Source organism: Podarcis cretensis (genome assembly GCF_951804945.1).
Source record: "Podarcis cretensis genome assembly, chromosome: 10".
Classification (NCBI taxonomy): Eukaryota; Metazoa; Chordata; class Lepidosauria; order Squamata; family Lacertidae; genus Podarcis; species Podarcis cretensis.
This window is the reverse complement of record NC_137179.1, coordinates 3,790,001-3,810,838: the sequence shown is the minus strand read 5'-3', so window position 1 is coordinate 3,810,838 and position 20,838 is coordinate 3,790,001. Positions and strand designations below refer to the sequence as shown.

Below are 20,838 nucleotides of genomic sequence, written 5' to 3'. Positions count from 1 at the left end.
TGAGTACTTAGTCATGCCATTTGGATTACAATTGAGCTCCGCCTGCTTTCAAGGATTCATGCACCACGTGTTGGGGCCCCTGCTGTACAAGAACAGCGTAGCCGTTTTGGATGACGTCTTGATCTATTCAGACAATGAGAAGCAACACGTCAGAGACATCAGGGGAGTGCTACAGAGACTGCAGAAGCATCAGTTGTGGGTCAAGCTGGAAAAATGCCAATTTCTCGCCAGAGAGGTTGAGTTCCTGGGGTACAAATTGTCAGACAAGGGCCTAGCTATGGACCCAGGCAAGGTGAAGGCAGTGAGAAACGAGAACTAGCCGAGCTGACTCGCAACGATGAATTCGCTCAAACAAAAATCAGGGAACTCCGGGAAGCGAGGGAAAACCAGGGAGGTTTTGAGGCAAGGGAAGGGCTACTGTACTATAAGGGGGCGCTGTATGTACCGGGGGAGACCTTGAGGGGAAGGGTGCTCAAACAGCTCCACGACAACCCAACAGCGGGGCACTTTGGTCAACACAAAACCATGTTGCTTGTCACCAGGCAGTTCTGGTGGCCAAAGGTAAGGGAAGATGTACGAGAGTATGTATGGGGGTGCGACCGATGCCAGAGGGCAAAGGGGAGAGGGCTGCCCCCGCAGGGTTACTGGAACCCTTACCTACACTGGGAAGGCCCTGGGAGGTGGTGTCCATTGATTTTATGACAGATTTGCCCAAATCAAGGGGGAAGACAGCAGTCATGGTAGTAGTCGATCTACTGACAAAGATGTGCCATTTCATAGCTTGCTCACATGCGGTGACGGCAGAGGAGACAGCAAGGTTGTTTGTGGATCACATTTTCAGGCTGCATGGGGATCCCTCGAGGGTAATCTCGGACCGCGGGAAACAATTTACTTCCAGGTTCTGGAGGAAGCTCATGAGCTTGCTACAGGTTGAGGTGAGCTTCTCGACGGCGAGGCACCCAGAAACCAACGGACAAGCGGAAAGAGAGAACCTTATACTCCAGCAATACCTACGCTGCTACGTCAGCGAGAGACAGAACGATTGGGTAGAGAAACTAGCGTTGGCTGAATTTGCGTACAATAACGCTGAACATGTGTCCACGGGGATGAGCCCGTTCATGGCCAATTATGGGAGTCACTCCAGGGCCTTCCCGGGGAGGGGGGGAGGAAGGGTGGAGTGTACCCGTGGCTGAGCAGTTTGTAGAAGAAATGGAGGCCTTGCACCAGCAACTCAAGATGAACTTGGAGCGGGCCAAGGAAGTTTACAAGAGGTAGGCAGACAAGCACCGTCGGGAGGGGGAGGCCATATGGGTGGGAGACAGAGTGTGGTTGTCAACCCAAGGGTTACCCCTAAAGGGAGGGTGCAAGAAGTTGCAGCCGAGGTGGCTGGGGCCTTTTGAGGTAACACAGCAGGTGAACCCAGTGGCATTGAAACTCAAGTTGCCTGACAGCATGGAGATACATCGGGTGTTCCATAGGTCCCTACTCTCACCGTACAGGGAGGGGCAGGAATTTCCGGGCGGGAGGGAGGAGTCACCACCCACCCGTGGGTAGAGGAGAGGGAACACCACAACCAAGCCACGGAAATACTTGATTCCAGGTGGTGAGGGCGCCAGGTGGAGTACTTGGTAGCTTGGGAGGGAGAACCCAGGTCAGAAAACACGTGGGTTCCTGCTGAGGCGATTGATGATGGGTATTTGGTGGAAGAGTTCCGCAGCCGGTTCCCAGGTAAACCAAAACCACTAGCGAGATTCTGGGAGGAAGAATTTGGAACCACAGACAACGAAGAGGACTTTGTGGGTTTTCCTGCCTCAGAAGAGGAGGGAGGGGAGGTGTCAGAGAAGAGATCGCGGGAAGAGATCGGAGCGGGTGGGAAGCGGGTTTTGAATCCTCTGAGGAGGACGACAGCTCCTTCCATCGATTCCCCGTATCGTCGGCCGAGGAAAGGGACGAGGTTGGATCAGAAGGTCGGGCCGGGGGTGGAGGGGGTCCTGGGGGGGAGGTGGATGTCAGGGAACTGCCATCAGAGCTAGAGGTGGAGGGAAGGCTCCAGAGGGATGCCGGAGAGGGTCCCAGTAGGGAGGGCCACTTGATGTTCCAAATCTTGGTTCCTCTCTACCAGATTTTGCACTCCAGCTGCTTGCCCTGTCTCTCCGGTTTCCTTGGGTTGGCTCATTGTGCTGCCTCTCTTGAGCTGCGCACAAGCAACTTCGGGGACTGACGGATTGCTGTAATGGTTCTAGGGGTTGCTTGTGCATAAGATGCTGCCACCCTTGGCTTGGTTACCAGGTTGAACCCTTTCTGTCTGGACAGCCCTTCACTTTGTGGCTATCTCAGTCGCTAGCAGAATCCGTCAGTGGGCGTTTCTTGAATCTCTTCCAGCAAAGAAGTTGTTTGACGCCAAGTCTCCTCCTACTCTCCCTGCGTGGAAGTCTTCTGCGCAGGGAGGGAGTGGGCAGCGGTGTGCCTGTGCTCTCCCCGCTGGTTTCTGGCAAAGAGTCTTGGAGCCTCCTCTCCGAATCCCCCATCTGCCCCCCTTCTCCACTGGTGTTACACGGATTTCCTTCCCCAGCAGATGGGCTGAACACACTGAGACTCAGCCTGACATGCCAGAACTTTTGTAAGCCAGTATTAGCAGCAGTGCCATCACTAGATTCAAGGAGGCAGAGACAAAACCGGAGTCACATATGTGTTTGAAAGAGAGTTTATTTGTCGGTGTGTCACACACAGGCCAGGCAGGTAAGAGGCGAAGGTGCTGGAACATAGCAAGGACAATGGCTTGGGCCCCCATGGAAGGAAAAGACTCGAAGCCAACCCTGTTATTCAATGCGTGGGGCTCATGGAAGCTGTTTGGAAAGCCATGGCAAACTGCTACAAGTACAATGAAAATCGGCACAAAAAGGGAAACTTTTCCTCACACTTATTATCATTCCATAGAGCAAGGTCTGGAAGAAATAAGAAACAAATGTCACCAGGTTTTCCCTACTGAAACAGTGCTATTTATCACAGCTGGTAAAATGATACAGATGGTATCATGTGGCTCACAGATAAGAGCACATAGTGTTTTCAAGAAAAACCTTTAAAAAGGAACTTTCCAAATTCTTTAAACATCGCAGGTTTCTTTTTTAGTCTTTTAAAAAGGTAAAGGGACCCCTGACCATTAGGGCCAGTTGTGACTGACTTTGGGGTTGCGGCATTCATCTCACTTTATTGGCCGAGGGAGATGGCATACAGCTTCTGGGTCATGTGGCCAGCATGACTAAGCCACTTCTGGCGAACCAGAGCAGCGCACGGATAGACCGTTTACCTTCCCGCTGGAGCGGGACCTATTTATCTACTTGCACTTTGACGTGCTTTTGAGCTGCTAGGTTGGCAGGAGCAGGGACCGAACAACGGGTGCTCACTCTGTCGCGGGGATTCGAACCGCCGACCTTCTGATCGGCAAGTCCTAGGCCCTGCAGTTTAACCCACAGCACACCCACATCCCTTTTAGAGGTGCATTAAAATCTGGGTGTGGGTGTGTGCATGTACTATTGAAGTATCAAGCATTTAATTGCCCTGCTTGTACCTCTAATTTCAGCTCTGCTGGAGGAGAGGACTCTGGGCATGATCAGATGACAGGGACTGATGGAGACACCCCTTTATTCTTGAACTGAAAATTGATATATGCCACCCAGAGCACAGGCCAAACTCTGAAGGATGAGCTCTGCTCTTTGGCAACAGCTTTTCTTAAAAAGAAACAAATAAACAAACAAAACAAAAAACCATTGGTAGTGCATTTGCCAAATGATGGGGGCGGGGGGAAATCTAATATCTGATCCCTTTGATTTTCAACCTAAAATCAATAGTGGCAATCAATCTGGTATACACGCTATATCACAGGCACATCCAATGGGCAGATTGTGATCTAAGAGTAGATCACAGGACACCTGTGGTAGATCACTGGCTCCCCACAAAGAAGCTCAACAACTTTGGCTCCCCTACTTTGGTTCAACATTTTAGCTCTGTACCCCAACTTCGATGACCTGAACCCCTGAAACCCCCCAAAATGGGGTATGTCACTGGCAGTCTGTAACTCTCTGAGTAGATCACAGTTTCTTGGGAGTTGGCCACCCCTGCTATATCAGAATTTGGGCTCTCTGCAATATTAGTAATACAGCAAAGTTTACCAAAGAGAAAAGGTGTGCTGCACACACAAAGGTTCATTTCAAAGCAGGTGACACTGTGGTCTAAACCACTGAGCCTCTTGGCCTTGCTGATCAGAAGGTCAGTGGTTCGAGTCCCCACGACGGAGTGAGCTCCTGTTGCTCTGTTCCAGCTCCTGCCAACCTAGCAGTGTGAAAGCTCGTCACAGTGTAAGTAGATAAATAGGTACCACTCGGGTGGGAAGTTAAACAGTGTTTCCATGCGCTGCTCTGGTTTCGGTGTTCTGTTGCACCAGAAGCGGCTTAGTCATGCTGGCCACATGACCCAGAAAACTGTCTGTGGACAAACGCCAGCTCCCTTGGCCAGTAAAGCGAGATGAGCGTCACAACCCCATAGTCATGTTTGACTGGACTTCATCATCCAGGGGTCCTTTACCTTACAAGCATGGGGAAAGGAAGTCCTCACTGGTGCCAGATATGAGTAAGGAAGATTTCTCATATGGCAGACAGGTTCTGAGACTGTGTCCTGGCTCAAATAAAGCTCTTCTTGCAACTGAGGACTCAGCTAGACTGGTAAAAAAAAAGTTATTTATATGTGTTGTATGTGCGATATAACACCCTGCCATCAGATTGCGATGTGGAGTCTTGTTTGTCTCTACCTCCTTCCCCTGTTTAAATTTATGCTTTAAACTGAAATGCTTCTTTGACGTGTCTAGATCCAGCCTGACAAGCCCTATGTGAATGCTAATCTGTTTTGTGGACTATACAACCCGTCCTGCTCTGTCCTGAAGACTTAGGGTTGCCACACCTCTTTTTGTCAGCTGGCTGGCTCTGAGACAGGACTCTCCTACTGCAATTCAAAATCCCAATTTTCAAATGCAGCTGCCCAAGAACATTCTGAATTATGCGGGGAAGCTTGTGCTTATCTGCAAAAGGTTGCCTTAATAGGGAGGGCAGGAAAGAAGAATTGGAAGACTGCAATTAAGAGGAAATGTTCTCTAAACCCCACCAAGGTGGTCAAATCTCCTTACTTTCAGCGTTCAGCGCTACACAGTGCTCTTTTTTCCGAACGTGCGGTTCCCCAGCTGCCCAAGGCATGTAGTCAGCTGACGCAAAATCTGCCCACCTCCACCTTGGGAACTGTAGAGATAGCAAAAGGGTCAGTGTCTTTTTGAGAAAGCAGCACCGTCCAATTCTACCTCCTCATCCCTGACTCAGACTCTTTCATTGGATCTGCCCAAGTAAAAGACAAGACAAAACCCATATGGATTTCCAAAGTATATAAGGATTTGCTGAGTTACAATAGTCAGTTTTGGGGAAAATATTAGGCGGGCAATGGTCTCACCAACATGGAATGGAGACAGTGTGGGGTGTAACATAAGCATAACAGCTTGGCCCAGTATACCTGAAGGAGCGTCTCCACCCGTATCGTTCAGCCCTGAGGTCCAGCTCTGAGGGCCTTCTGGCGGTTTCCTACCTGTGAGAAGTGAGGTTACCAGGAACCAGGCAGAGGGCCTTCTCAGTGGTGGTGCCCGCCCTGTGGAATGCCCTCCCATCAGATGTCAAGGAGATAAACAGCTATCTGACTTTTAGAAGACATCTGAAGAAAGCCCTGTTTAGGGAATTTTTTAATGACTGGTGTTTTATTGTGCTTTTAATCTTTTGTTGGAAGCCTCCCAGAGTGGCTGGGCAAACCCAGCCAGATGGGCAGGGTATAAATAAATTATTATTATTATTATTATTATTATTATTATTATTATTATTATGTCAAGTACAACACTTCCTGTTTGCCCAAAGTGGACACACAGGAGGGTGTTATTCCACAGCCAGTAGGACTTCGTGTCACATCCTCAGCGTGTGACCATGTAGGTGGGCATGACCCCAGAAGACCCCATAAAAGGGCCAGTCACACAGCCACCTCCCTTCTCTTGATGCTATGTTCTCTTGATACTGATGTATTTTGCTGTCTGCTGGCCCTTAGCCACCAGGACACGGGCTCATTCCCATACAGGATGAACTCTAACCCTCTTCTGTAACTCCGAGCCAGGCTTCCTCAACCTTGGCCCTCCAAGATGTTTTTGGCCTACAGCTCCCATGATCCCTAGCTAGCAGGACCAGTGGTCAGGAATGATGGGAGCTGTAGTCTCAAAACATCTGGAGGGCCGAGGTTGAGGAAGCCTGCTCTAAGCTAAAACCTGTCTTCAGGGATCCAACCGTGAACTGAATGTGAGTAAATTTCTTAATACTTTTAAAAGAAGACTTTTGTGTCTTTATTCTTTTTAGGAGGGATAAAAGGGGGCTTTTGCCGGAGGTGGGGGAAAGGGACAGAGTGTCCGGGGAAAGTATCTAATTTACCTTAAAAACCATTGTAAACGATTAAAATTATTAGTAGGATTGGAATAACACTTGTAGTTTACTGTTAAATTTTGGGTGTCATAGAGATGTCATAGCTTTGGATTAATAGACGAGATGCAGGAGGAAAAGGTTAATATAAGGACCCACAAAGGGGAGGAGGGAAGTTCAGGAGACTCCCCGGAATCTCTCTTTCTTTGTTGGCTGTTTGATAACCGTTTGCAAATTGGTAAAATCTGAAAAACTAAATACCGTATTTTTTGCACCATAGGGCGCACCGGACCATAGGGCGCACCCAGTTTTTAGGGGGGGAAATCAAGGAAAAAAATATTTTCCCCCCCCAGCCCCAAAGAGCAGCGTACAGGCTGCACACAACCTCTCCCTGCCAGAGGGGTTGCGCGCAGCTATGGAAGAAGGCAAGGCAGATGGATCCTTGCCGGGAGACGCTGCGCAGGGCTAAAGAAGCCTCTCCCTGCCGGAGGGGTTGCGCGCGGCTATGGCACAAGCCTGCATTTGCTCCATAGGACGCACACACATTTCCCCTCAATTTTTGGAGGGGGAAAACTGCGTCCAATAGAGCGAAAAATACGGTAATTTGTTTGTTTTAAAGGAGAAAAATGAAACAAGATGCCAAATGTAAAGGAAGCTAGGACCTCTGTCCCTCTAACATTCATACCAAAGAGGGGATAGTGGCAGATGCACCATTAGCGGGGGAAGGGGGTGTGGGGGTGCGGCCCGCCCTGGGTTTCATCCCTGGGGGGGGGGTGACATCGCTGTGCTGCTCTCCCTGGGACGCTCGCCACAGCAGCGCTCCCCAGGAGGCTTGCTGGCAGTGGCGCATGCCCGGGAGGCTCACCACCGTTGCACCGTTGTACCGTTGTAGGCCCGGGAGGCTCACCACTGTTGCACACTCAGGAGGCTCGCCACCACAAGTGCAGCCCCCATGTGCCGTGCCGTCCCTATGGGTGGTTTGCCCCGCCCCTGAGCACACCGCCCAGGATAGCAGCAAAAATCACGGGCTGCCTCTACTCACCTTGCCACCTTTTATCCTGTGCATCCCAATCCAGACCTGATGCTTAGGTTGAACGCGCTTAGCTAGTTCTTTGGCCACAATGGCCATTTGTTCACGATTGGCAATGGTGGCAAGATGCACGTCTGGGCCGTAGGCTTGGCATTTGACCTGAGAGAGAACGAGGAAAAGGAGTCGGTTAGCCCAACGAACAGACGGTCGCCTCGTGAATACCACAAAGTTCTTCTTATTCCCTCTGTGCATCTGAACAAACAATCACTTCTGAGGGATAACAGGAGAGGTGACACACACCCCTGCCAAGTTTCCCTGAATCGGCATTTTACCCTAAAAGAGCAATGGAGCAGGAAGAGAAGTGGAGCAGGGAAAGGAAGTAAATTGTGGCACCAGCTAGTTTTGGTGAGGATTATTGTCATTTATCGCTACTTAGCAACATCCCTTCTCCTTTCCTGAACCCTTCCGCTATATTTTCTGGCTAGCAGCTACCATAGGTAAAGGTAAAGGGACCCCTGACCATTAGGTCCAGTCATGGCAGACTCTGGGGTTGCGGCACTCATCTCACTTTACTGGCCGAGGGAGCCGGCGTACAGCTTCTGGGTCATGTGGCCAGCATGATTAAGCCGCTTCTGGCGAACCAGAGCAGCGCACGGGAACGCCGTTTACCTTCCCGCCGGAGTGGTACCTACTTATCTACTTGCACTTTGATCTGCTTTCGAACTGCTAGGTTGGCAGGAGCTGGGACCGAGCAACGGGAGCTCACCCCGTTGCGGGGATTTGAACCACCGACCTTCTGATCGGCAAGCCCAAGGCTCTGTGGTTTAACGCACAGCACCACCAACGTCCTTATCAGCTACCATAGTCCCATATAAATAAACCTTAATAAAAAGCCCTCTCTCTGTGTGTGTAATAAATAACGAATACCAATATGAGAAGTAGAGACATCACCTTGCCAACAAAGGTCCGTATAGTTAAAGCTATGGTTTTCCCAGTAGTGATGTATGGAAGTGAGAGCTGGACCATAAAGAAGGCTGATCGCCGAAGAATTGATGCTTTTGAATTATGGTGCTGGAGGAGACTCTTGAGAGTCCCATGGACTGCAAGAAGATCAAACCTCTCCATTCTGAAGGAAATCAGCCCTGAGTGCTCACTGGAAGGACAGATTGTGAAGCTGAGGCTCCAGTACTTTGGCCACCTCATGAGAAGAGAAGACTCCCTGGAGAAGACCCTGATGTTGGGAAAGATGGAGGGCACAAGGAGAAGGGGGCGACAGAGGACGAGATGGTTGGATAGTGTTTTCGAGGTTACCAGCATGAGTCTGACCAAGCTGCGGGGGGCAGTGGAGGACAGGAGTGCCTGGTGTTCTCTGGTCCATGGGGTCACGAAGAGTCGGACACGACTAAACGACTAAACAACAACACCAATATGAAGTGCTTTCCCCCCTTCTAAAAAACTATTAAGGAGTACTCTCATTTTTACTCAAGAAAACCACCATTTTATAGTTCGAATCAGGGAAAATAAATACAGGCAATGGACAAAAGTGCAAAGATTCACAAAATGTGGGGGAAACACACTGCCAATATGACAATATGCCCTTACCATACGGACAAACCATTGTTTTCTTCAATTACTACTGCACAATTCAACTACTACTCCCTCCCTTTGATCCTGGGGTACATTTGCTTGGCCAAGGTTTTTACCAAAGGAAAAGGGGTTCACCTGTTGCAGGATCTCATGGCTTCCAAGAGTGTGGTTTTGATTGTAGCTTAAAGATCATCAGAGAAAGTTTTGGCATGCAATGCAAGTTGGGCAGCAAAGTCAGAGGCTTAGGGATTTGGTGTGCAGAAGTTCCAAGATTCATGCCTTACCTCTGCTCTGTGCCAAGATTCTGGGTTCTTGTTGTATTTATAGCAAAATCGGGAAAAGGAGAACCAGTCTTCGGGGCAGGGCCTTCCTGTGCCTTTCACTGGAGAAGGAAAGGAGGGTCAGAGGGGAAGCAGGGTTTGTTTCCCAACAAAGCCACTTCCGCCCTTCGAAGGAGGTGGAGTTGTGGGCTTCACAGCCCAGCCCCGCAAGATTGGAGAGATTCCCGGCCGCGTCACTCCCTGGCCAGCCAATCAGCTGGCTCTGGGGGCGTGGCCTGCCCTATTTGAGGCAGGGCGTGGCTGGGGATCTCCCTCTTTCCTGTCTGCCAGCTGTTCCTGCTTTCCCCACCCTCCCTCCCTATAAGGTTTTCCTTCCTTGAGCTTGCTATGGACCTTGGTTGGTAGGAATTTTTCCACTTGGCAAATTGGCACCAGCCATTTGGTTTTCACCTACCTCGTAGCAAATCGCCACAACTTTCTGGGTATTGGCGGTTAGGCATTGGTATTGTTCCATATATGGAAGAGGGGAGGTAGCGCCATCACCTGCCCCACATATTGAAGGGTAGTCCAATAAAGGATTCCAGGGGGCGTGGCCCTGTCCGAAGCCTGCGGAGGTGAGGGCCTAAGGCACGCCCCCTAACGGTGACCCCAGGGGAGTTCCTAGTTGATGTGCATCAGTAGGACTCCCCCTACTGGTGGTTAACCCTTCCAAGACTTCAAGCAGATGGGCTGAAGCTGGATATAGTCGGTTAGGACCAATGCCTAAGCCAATCACCTGTAACCAATAAAGTTGTGGCCTTATTTAGCCCATTAACCTTAACAATTATGTCATGAGTCATTATTTCCACTGTGGGGGCGGGAACTCGCTACGCAATTAAAGCCATAGCCTTGCTGCAATTCATCCAAAAAAGACTGAACAGGAGACCCCTCTTGATATCTAGCACAGCATATTTTATGTTCCAACATCTCCCATTAAAAAGTCCTGTATAAATTTAGCAGACAATGACAAACCTAGACAGCATCTTAAAAAGTAGAGACATCACCTTGCCAACAAAGGTCCGTATGTTCAAGCTATGGTTTTCCCAGTAGTGATGTATGGAAGTGAGAGCTGAACCATAAAGAAGGCTGATCGCAGAAGAATGGATGCTTTTGAATTCTGGTGCTGGAGGAGACTCTTGAGAGTCCCATGGACTGCAAGAAGATCAAACCTCTCCATTCTGAAGGAAATCAGCCCTGAGTGCTCACTGGAAGGACAGATCCTGAAGCTGAGGCTCTAAGACTTTGGCCACCTCAGGAGAAGAGAAGACTCCCTGGAAAAGACCCTGATGTTGGGAAAGATGGAGGGCACAAGCAGAAGGGGACGACAGAGGACGAGATGGTTGGACAGTGTTCCCGAAGCTACCAGCATGAGTCTGACCAAACTGCGGGAGGCAGTGGAAGACAGAAGTGCCTGACGTGCTCTGGTCCAGGGGGGGGGGGTCACAAAGAGTCGGACATGACTAAACGACTAAACAACAACAAAATTTAGCAGACTAACCTTGGCCACCTTTTGGACCGTCTTCAACTTTACTTATTCTGTCCATCAACGCACTGTTACTCTTTTGCAATCCTGTTATTTCTTTACGATAGGCTGCGAAATTTTTTTCCAGCTGGGAGAGTCTTAATTCTACCTTCGCAATGCGATCGATAATGTCCTTCATGGAGCTTTGAGGTGGAGCAGCAGATTTTCCATCATTTGATCTCCAAGCCCTCTCTGTAAGAATAAGCAAAACATTGGGCTCTTCGGAAGGGCTCATTTCGCCAACAGCTGGCATCTACAATCTCTTTCAGGCACACAGGGCAAAGAACAGAGGAGAAATTTGATTCAGTTGTTATTATTAAATTTAATTTATTACAGTCGTACCTTGGAAGTCGAGCAGAATCCGTTCCGGAAGTGCCCTTGACTTCCAAAACGTTCAGAAACCAAAGCGCGGCTTCTGATTGGCTGCAGGAAGCTCATTTCTGGATTTGTGGCGTTCGGGAGCCAAAACGTCCGAGTACCAAGGCGTTCAGGATCCAAGGTATGACTGTAGTTGCTTTATCTATTTGCCATGGCAACTCAAAGTTACTTACAACATGAGTTATCAGCCTGCCTACCTCATGCAGACAGTAAAACCATAGAAAATATACATTAGAACAGCCCACCTGCTCTAAAAGGCCACAGATTGTTAAAGGTCAAATGCTTGGTTAATAAGGAATGTTTTTGGCTGATGACTGAAGATGGGTAATGTTAGTGCCAGGCAAAGCTCCCCAGCAAAAACATCCCAATAATGGGGAGCCACCACTGAAAAGATCCATTGTTCTTGTGTTTCCACCCTCCAAATCTCCCATGGAAGGGACACATGAAGAAGGGGCCTTGGATGGTGACGACAACTATTGTAGCTGCCTGAACCTGGACCTAGGGACTGAGATGGACTTCCATGATTGCAAAAGAGGAATGATAGCTGGAGGGGACCAGAGATGGATTTCTACGGCTGCAAAACATAATAGTCTAACATTCGTGTAGTTGCCATGCTTGGCCAAACCAGATAGTTGAGCTGGTTAATTATAAGCTAAAAATGAAACTAGTTGACTCTTGAGGTCAACGCTTTCCTGTTTTGTCAAAGGAAGGGAGATACAATGAGGAACTACAAAACTTGACTTGGCTGGTTCTACCAGCTAGTTTCAGAAGGGAAAGTTTGAACTGGTAGCTATGGAAATATATATTCTCCTCCTCCTCCTCCTCCTCCTGTATACCACCTTATACCCGCAAGTCTCAGGGTGCTTCGCAACATAAAATAACAATATAGAAATACAAAATATAAGCAAAACGAACCCAAGCCCTCATGGTTGGCTTGTCCCAGGCAGAAGAATATATCTTCGTGGAAGATGACCAGGAGCCTCAAAAGAGAAAGCCTGAACTTGAGTGATAGAGGCCCCATCTGTACCTAGAGAGCAAGGCGAAAGGATTGGTAGAAAAGTTCATGTGCTCATGCAACTGTATTCAGCCGCATTGCTGAGGGTAGCCATTTGCTTTGACTTAAGCAGGAAGAACTGCTGTAAAAATCCTAGCACGTCCTTGTAAAGTACTACAATACGAAGCCAGCTACCTCCATTCCAAATGAACTCCACCAACATTAATTAGTTGTGTATATGATGCGCTGAATGTGTCTGTGGCATTGTTTAATAAACAACTAGGTAGGGAGCCCCAATCCATGCTTCAAAGAGACTATATAGTGGAACCTCTACGCACGACCACAATCCGTTCCAGAGGCCCGTCCTTATGGCGAAACGGGACACTGGGAGAGACGCCATTGTGCGCTTGCACGAACGGCAATCGTCGCTCCTGCGCATGGGCGAACGGTGAGTGGCGGCAAACCTGCCGGTTGCTTCTGGGTTTGCCGCGGTCGCAACCTGGAACGTCCGCGAGCGGAGGCGGTTGTAAGTAGAAGTTCTACAGTACAATGATCTACTGGCAGTGATTTACCTGAACAGATAAGAGCATCCATCTAGCTCAGCACCCTGTTCTCACAGTAGTCAACCTATGGGAAACAGGATGCAGAATTTGAGCATAAGAGCACTTTCCCTTCCTGGGGCTGTTTATAATTGCTCAATTACACATTGAAATGGAGCATAGGAGCCAACTCCAAGGGGCCCTGGGAGCTTCGACCTCCACAATAAAATATTTGAGAGGGCCAGGCCCCCATAAAGTTGATGGGCATTCCCATTCAAATGGTGTGTGCGCATTGCATCATGTGATCAATTATGCAGGGCAGGGCATATCTACGCCCCCACCATATTTTATTCAAGTTGGCACCCCTGAAATGGAGAAAACCTGTATATATATATTGGTGAAGGGTTTGACACTGGGAAATTCCATGGAAGCACACTGAAGCTCTCTCCGAGCTCTAACAGATTGATAAGTAACTGCTGGTGTTCTCTGCTAACACTCAAGTGAGTGTTTAACCTTAGATCATGTGAAGGGATTCAGTTGCAAATCTCCTGTTAGTCTTTCTCTGGATGCCACAGAAAACATAAGAACGCGATCCTGGTGCCTCTCCATGGAGCTGCATAGTCTTAGGCTGGATGCAGGCTATGGGAGAGACAGAGCTTTGATTTTGGCTCTGATCGTAATTTTATATTTAAAAAGAACTTATGCTTGAATATGCATGTTTTATACCACTTTTTGGAGGTATCATTGCTTGCTTTTGGTACCTGTTTTGAAGAAGTTCCAAAGGGCAGGCGTGCTTGGGCTTGAGAGGCTGTTGTTGTGAGGATATATGCAGCTTCATGGAGGAAAGGCGGGGTTTTAAAAAAGCAATAAATAAAAACATAATCCTCCGCCACACACACTTTTGCCAGTCCGTTGCTCTCTACAGCTTTCCATTTGCTCTGCTATGGCTCTTAGCCCACCAACACATAACACCAACAGGAGGATTAGGAGGTCCAAGCACCGGAGAGGCTGATTTTTAAAAAATATATCTTTAGTTTAGACAGGCTACTAAGAGATTGTGAACAATGAGCAGAGAGGATATAAAGAGATTTATTCTTCCTCTCTTACAAAGCGGTTGGTTTTCTAGGACCAAAGCAAGCACACCTTCAAGCACCCCACAATCATCCTATGGAACTCACCGCCACAATATGTGATCTTGGCCTTTAGGTTAGGCAGGTTTTTTAAAATGATGGCTCAGAGAGAGAAAATTTGTCTCCCAACAAGTATTAGCCATGACTTGGTAGAAACGCCGAGAAACAATAAAAATATCACTACTACTAATGATTATCTTTTTGTGCCTGCCAAACAGCAGTGTCGTGCTATTGATAATATTCTATTCTCTTTTTAACTATGCTGTTTTAAATGTGCATTTTATATTTGACTTCACTTAGCAATGCTTTCTTTTGAAATGTTAAAGATTTCTTTGTGTGTTAACTTTGTTTGTGTTCTGTAGGTGACCTCCTTTGTAATGTTTTATTCTGAAATCTTTAAGATAATATTTTAGTGTCCTGTTAACGATCTTGCTTTGACTGTATACTTTATATTTGACTTTCTTCAGAAATGCTTTTCTGGATTGTTTTATTAATGCTTAATATGCTGTAAACTGTTTTGAGGTTTTTCTTAAAAACATAAAGCAGTATAGAAATGAAATAAATAACAACAACAACAACAACAACAACAACAACACAACCAATTTATTAACCACCTTCTAAAGCAGCCTATTAAGTAGCAACCCCCCTTTTCTTCCTCTGTGACTTCTGCTGTGCCGTCTAAATGCCCTGCCTTACTTCTACATCCATGCATGATATTTCTAACCCAATCTTCACCAACCAAGCACCTGGGAGGAATTGCAATCAAATAACTACAGCTTTTTAATAAATCTATTATATAACATTGAAACTGATATAGTAAAACTTAACACTCCTGCACTGCAGGGGGTTGGATCAAACAATGTTTTCCAACTCCACGATTCTTTAAATCCATGATTGTTGGCAAGCAAACCCTGCAAATTTCAAAACCCACCCAGTTTATTACGTCCTCCCGATGGAGACCCATCCATTTCCCTTCCAACTTTTCATGTGCATTTGCCTCCACTGAGAGCCTCTGAAAGATTAGCAAAGCCAAAGAGAAATACTTACCTTTTTGTCTCACTGCCTTTCCCCAATTAACTTGTCCAGGGCAAGGGAAACTTTCGTTCCTTCTGCACAGGTTTCTATATACAGAGACTGCCAGGGGGAGGCATGTGATGGCAATGCAGTCATCAGTCACAACCTATTAGAACAACAGTTTATTTTTCCAGGTGAGCAGTGACCTGTGAACCAGCAACTCCCAATGAACTGGTGTAGGGTGCATGGAGAATCTAATATTAAAAGCTGAAGTTCTGCGGCAAACCACAGAACAGACATAAATGATTGGGACATTTCTTTCAATTCTGATCACTGGTCCATTGAGCTCACTACTGGGTCTAAACGGACAGTCAGACTAGGGTTGCCATATTTCAAAGTTGCTAAGTTTTTTGGGGCAAAGTTGTTGAGCTTTGCCATTTTTGAACTATTTTTCAATGGAAAATTGGCAAAAACGACACTGCTACCATATGTCTGGATTTTCCTGGACGTTTTTCCAATTTACGCCCGGACACTGCTGCTGACTGTAGTATTCCGGATATGTCCAGGAAATTTGAGACTTATTGCAATCCTAACAGAATCTCTCCAGGGGTTCAGGCAGGAGTCCTTCCTAACCCTATCAGAAGATGTTGGGGATTGAACCTGTGGCGCTGTGGTCTAAACCACTGAGCCTCTTGGGCTTGCTGATCAGAAGGTCGGCGGTTCGAATCCTCGTGACGGGGTAAGCTCCTGTTGCTCTGTCCCAGCTCCTGCCAACCTAGCAGTTCTAAAGCACGCCAGTGCAAGTAGATAAATAGGTACCATTGCAGGGGGAAGGTAAACAGCGTTTCCATGCTTCTGGTGAACCAGAGCAGTGCACGGAAATGCTGTTTACCTTCCCGCCAGAGCAGTACCTATTTATCTACTTGCACTGGTGTGCTTTCGAACTGCTAGGTTGGCAGGAGTTGGGACCGAGCAACGGGAGCTCACCCCGGCGTGGGGATTCGAACTGCCGACCTTCCGATCGGCAAGTCCTAGGCTCTGTGGTTTAACCCACAGCACCACCCGTGTCCTTGAGACGCCTTAGGGTAGCGATAAAGCAGGATATCGAATCCAAACTCTTCTTAGCTTTCTTACCTTTTGCTTCAGCATGCAAAGCAGATGCTCTTTTGCTGACCCACGGCCTTTCCCGGTAGCCTCAAACTGCTGATCACTGGTGTCAGGGCTGCCCAAGGTCCCAGCTCACAAAGGACCAATGCCAGTCCGTTGTTATATACAAAAGTCTTTATTGAAACGCAGTTTCGATTTCAAAGCCGCGGCGTGCAGCCCTACGTCTTAAACCCTAGACCGCTGAAGCTCCGTCTGAATCTCCACCCCCCAGACACCAGTTTAAGACTCTAGCCTTGCTCCACCTCTTCCTTTGCTCTTTCCTCCTCTGGGTCCGCCTGTCCGCTGGCGTCTTGTCCTTTCTAGACTCTTCTGACGCTGAGTCCCCTGAGTCTTCCCCCTCCCTCCGGCGGGCTTTAGGACCTGGTTCCCAATCCGGGTTACCTGCTGTGCCACGCGCCTGTACATTTGAACTTGGCGCGCGCGCCCAGCCGGCAACCTTCCTCCTAACCGTTACACTGCTCCTGTCACTGCTTCCCCCCTCAGGGGGGCTAGCTGGACCTGACCTCCCCTCTGTTCCCTCACTCTGCGATAGAGGCGTGGCCAGCCCTGATTCATCTTCTCTCCCTGCTGGAGGAGAAGCTGGTCCTGATACATGGGACTCTTCCCCCCCACTACACTCTGGTGGAGGAGCTGGTCCTGATCTCTCGCTTTGGGAGTCCCTGCTGGCCCCTTGCTTCTGGTGTGTCCCCCCTGGGACCCCCCTTGCCCTGGCCGTCGGCGCCCCCCTCTGGGAATCTTCCGATTCGCTGGAGAAGCTTATGGAATCTCTTGGGCCACTCTCATACTCCCCTACGCTGCCCTCAGATTCTTCCCCTTCGCTCTCCATTTCCTCTTTCCCCTGTGCCTCTGCTCCTGAGCCCCTGACAACTGGAGATACTTGAGGAGCAAAAGGAGTTCAGAGCAGCAATCATGCAACACCCCTCCAGCACCGACTGCTGAAGTTTTAGTATGGGATTAGAAGGAGTCTTGTTGCTCTGAACTAAGTCATGCATCTTAGACGGCAAAGAAATTGGGGCTATGCAATGCATGGCGTGCAACCTTCATTGCATTCCCTGCTCCAGGATGCTTTCCCACAATTTATAAATCAATCACCCTGCTGCCAAGGAGGACCTTAGCATGACTGTCCGAGTTTGTCTGCTTTCCCCCTTTCCTCCTCCCTCTTCCTTTTCGTTGCTGTGTCTGTTAGACTGCAAGGCCATGAACACAGACTGCTTTGTTTGTCATCTTTTTGCAGCAAATGTTAGATGCATTGTAAAAATAATAGCAAGAACAGCAGTTGTACAGGGACTTTTTTTTTAATGATTGATGTTTTATTGTGCTTTTATATTTATTGGAAGCCACCCAGAGTGGCTGGGGCAACCTAGTCGGGTGGGTGGGATACAAATAATAACAAATATTGTTATTAGAATCGTGCATTTATAGAACTGTAGAGTTGAAAGGGACCCCTAGGCTCACCTAGTCCAAACCCCTGAAATGAGGGAGCAAAAACAGACCTATTTTAAACTTTAACATGGTTAAAGCTCTAAGGAAAACTGAATAGCATCCTGGAAGGCATTCTGCAAATTATGATTGAGAGGATGCAGAGGTTTTTTTTAAAAAAAATCCCAAGCCATAATTTCAGACCCCCAGGAGACAATTAGATGTTAAGGTCCTGATCAGAGCAATTATCTCCCCCTTCCTTGGCCAGCCACCATTTTCTTTTTCTTCTTCTCAGACCTTTTTTTTGGGCTCTCAGCAACCTGCACTTCCTGAAGGGTGATGGCTGTTTCCATCAAACCATAGTTTTATTTTTGCCTTCATTTACAAATTAGTTTTTCAAACGATAGATGCCCTTGAGGTTTTCCTTCATCTCCGGCTTAATTGTGAACACTCATGAGTTGACCCAGTTTCTTCTTGGGCTTCCCAGAGTGTTTAGAAGGAAACATCCCTTCTTCTGGGGTCAGCAATAGTCATACCTCGTGTTGTGTAACCTCCAGGTTATGGAATCTTCGGGTTACGGCTGTGGCAAACCTGGAAGTGGGTTTGCCACTTGCACATGCGCAGAAACGCTCTGCAGCGCAGCGCATGTGAGCAAAAGTGATCCTCTGGTTACAGAATTTTTGGGATACGGCAGGGCCTCCGGAACAGATCCCATTCATAACCTGAAGTACCACTGTACTCACCTTTCTAAATGTTCCTAGAATGTGCCATTTTCTTCATTTTAATCCATGGGTAGGCAAAGTAAGGCCAGGGGGCCAGATCCGGCCCAATCACCTTCTAAATCCGGCCCACGGACGGTCAGGGAATCAGCATGTTTTTACATGAGTAGAATGTGTCCTTTTATTTAAAATGCATCTCTGGGTTATTTGTGGGGCATAGGAATTCCTTCTTTTTTTCTTAAAAATATAGTCCGACCCCCACAATGTCTGAGGGACAGCGGACCGGCCTCCTGCTGAAAAAGTTTGCTGACCCTTGTTTTAATCTCTACACTCTTCTACAAATGTTTTTAGAAACATTTACTCACCAAGAAAGCTCACCAATACAGTGTTCAGAGCTAGTGAACAGAAAACCCCAAATTCCAACAGAGATCTGAAAGAGTCTTTCATATAGGATGGCAGAATTACCTTATGACCCTCAGAATACATTGTGAGAGCTATGCTATAGAACAGCGTTCAATTTGTGTTGAGTTATGATGTTCCCTAAAATTGTCAGCCTTATCCATCACATCAGATGCTCATTATTCAGAAATGTTTGGCTAGAAGGAAATGTCTCCATGATCCAAAGGACATTCCGTACTTTTCCGTGTATAAGACGAGGATTTTTTCTTATGAAATAATGTCAAAAATGGGGGGGTCATTTTATAAAAGGACAGTGCAGAGTTGGGACGGGGGAATTGGTTGCTGCTGCAAGCAGGAGTTTTTCTGTGGCAATTAGGCGGGTGATTGGTGGCTGCGGCAAAGGCTGCTGTCAATTGGCTGTTGCAGTGGCAATTGGGCAGCGGCTGGCAGCAAGCGGACAGACAATTGGCGGGTTTGGCGATGCATGCAGTTGCCATTGTCAGTCTTGCGGGTGTGTGATTTTTTGCAATCCCCCCCCCAAGAAAGCTCAACAACTCTGGGCAATCTCCCCCCATTTTCTTAATTTTGTGTCCCCAAAATAGGGGGTGTCATACACGGGGTGGTGGTTTATAGATGGTAAGCAGTTATTAGATTTTTAGATAAGGTGATTAATTTCCCGAAGAAGAAACCTGCAACTAATCCATTTATATTAGTATATTACTTTGGTTGGAATGAACCTAAAGACATTCCCGCATAATGTACGGGAATATGTACGGGAATATGTCTGAGGGTGCGACAGGTGTCAGAGGGCCAAAGGGGAAAGAACTGCACCAGTGGGGTTACTGGAACCCTTACTGACACCGGGGAGGCCCTGGGAGGTGGTGTCCATTGATTTTATGACAGATCTGCCCAAGTCAAGGGGAAAGACAGCTGTGATGGTGGTGGTCGATCTACTGACCAAAATGTGTTACTTCGTGGCCTGCTCCCATGTGGTGTCAGCCGAGGAGACAGCCAAGCTGTTTGTGGATCACATTTTTAGGCTGCATGGAACTCCATTAAGGGTCATCTCTGATTGCGGTTCTGGCGTAAACTCATGAGCCTGCTGTAGGTAGAGGTGAGCTTCTCGATGGCTACGCACTCAGAAACCAACGGGCAGGCCGAGAGAGCGAATGGCATATTGCAGCAGTACCTACGCTGCGACGTCAGTGAGAGGCAGAATGATTGGGTGGGTGGAGAAATTGGCACTAGCTGAGTTTGCGTATAACAACGCTGAACATGTGTCCACGGGGATGAGCCCCTTTATGGCCAACTATGGGCCTTCCGAGGGCGTGGAGAGGAGGAATGGACTGTGCCAGCTGCAGAGCAATTTGCAGAAGATATGGAGGGACTCTCATAGAATAGAATCATAGAATGATAGAGTTGGAAGAGACCACAAGGGCCATCGAGTCCAACCCCCTGCCAAGCAGGAAACACCATCAGAACACTCCTGACATATGGTTGTCAAGCCTCTGCTTAAAGACCTCCAAAGAAGGAGACTCCACCACACTCCTTGGCAGCAAATTCCACTGTTGAACAGCTCTTACTGTTAGGAAGTTCTTCCTAATGTTTAGGTGGAATCTTCTTTCTTGTAGTTTGGATCCATTGCTCCGTGTCTGCTTCTCTGGAGCAGCAGAAAACAGCCTTTCTCCCTCCTCTATGTGACATCCTTTTATATATTTGAACATGGCTATCATATCACCCCTTAACCTCCTCTTCTCCAGGCTAAACATGCCCAGCTCCCTTAGCCGTTCCTCATAAGGCATCGTTTCCAGGCCTTTGACCATTTTGGTTGCCCTCCTCTGGACATGTTCTCAGATTGCTATTGTGCCTATCAGGTGGTTGCTTGAGAGCGAACAGGCAAGATCCCTCACTGGTCTTTTCAAAAGCTTTATGATTGTTGTGAAGCATTTACATTGCAGAAAGCCTCAATTCCATGTCTTGCTCAGTCACTAGCAGAATCTGAGAGTGGGCGGTCCTTAAACTTTCCCCAGCAGAGTAGTCTCTTGACCCCCATCTGACGCCTCCCCTCTCTGCGTGAAAACCTACTGCGCAGGGAAGGCTTGGGTAAAGGGGGACATCCCGCTTTGCTCAGG

General features: G+C 48.0%; 2 long non-coding RNA genes across 2 annotated transcripts; both read right to left on the bottom strand.

Moving 5' to 3' along the window:
• Positions 1 to 2,740: 2,740 nt before the first annotated feature.
• Positions 2,741 to 9,455, bottom strand: LOC307225426. Its single transcript, XR_013842999.1, has 3 exons — positions 9,390 to 9,455; positions 7,531 to 7,677; positions 2,741 to 2,945 (listed from the first exon to the last, which is right to left on the bottom strand). It is a non-coding gene; the product is annotated as an uncharacterized lncRNA (long non-coding RNA).
• Positions 9,456 to 12,240: 2,785 nt separating this feature from the next.
• LOC307225436 lies at positions 12,241 to 18,752 on the bottom strand. The gene is made up of 3 exons (XR_013843009.1): positions 18,673 to 18,752; positions 15,036 to 15,168; positions 12,241 to 12,352 (listed from the first exon to the last, which is right to left on the bottom strand). It is a non-coding gene; the product is annotated as an uncharacterized lncRNA (long non-coding RNA).
• Between the last annotated feature and the right edge of the window lie 2,086 nt (positions 18,753 to 20,838).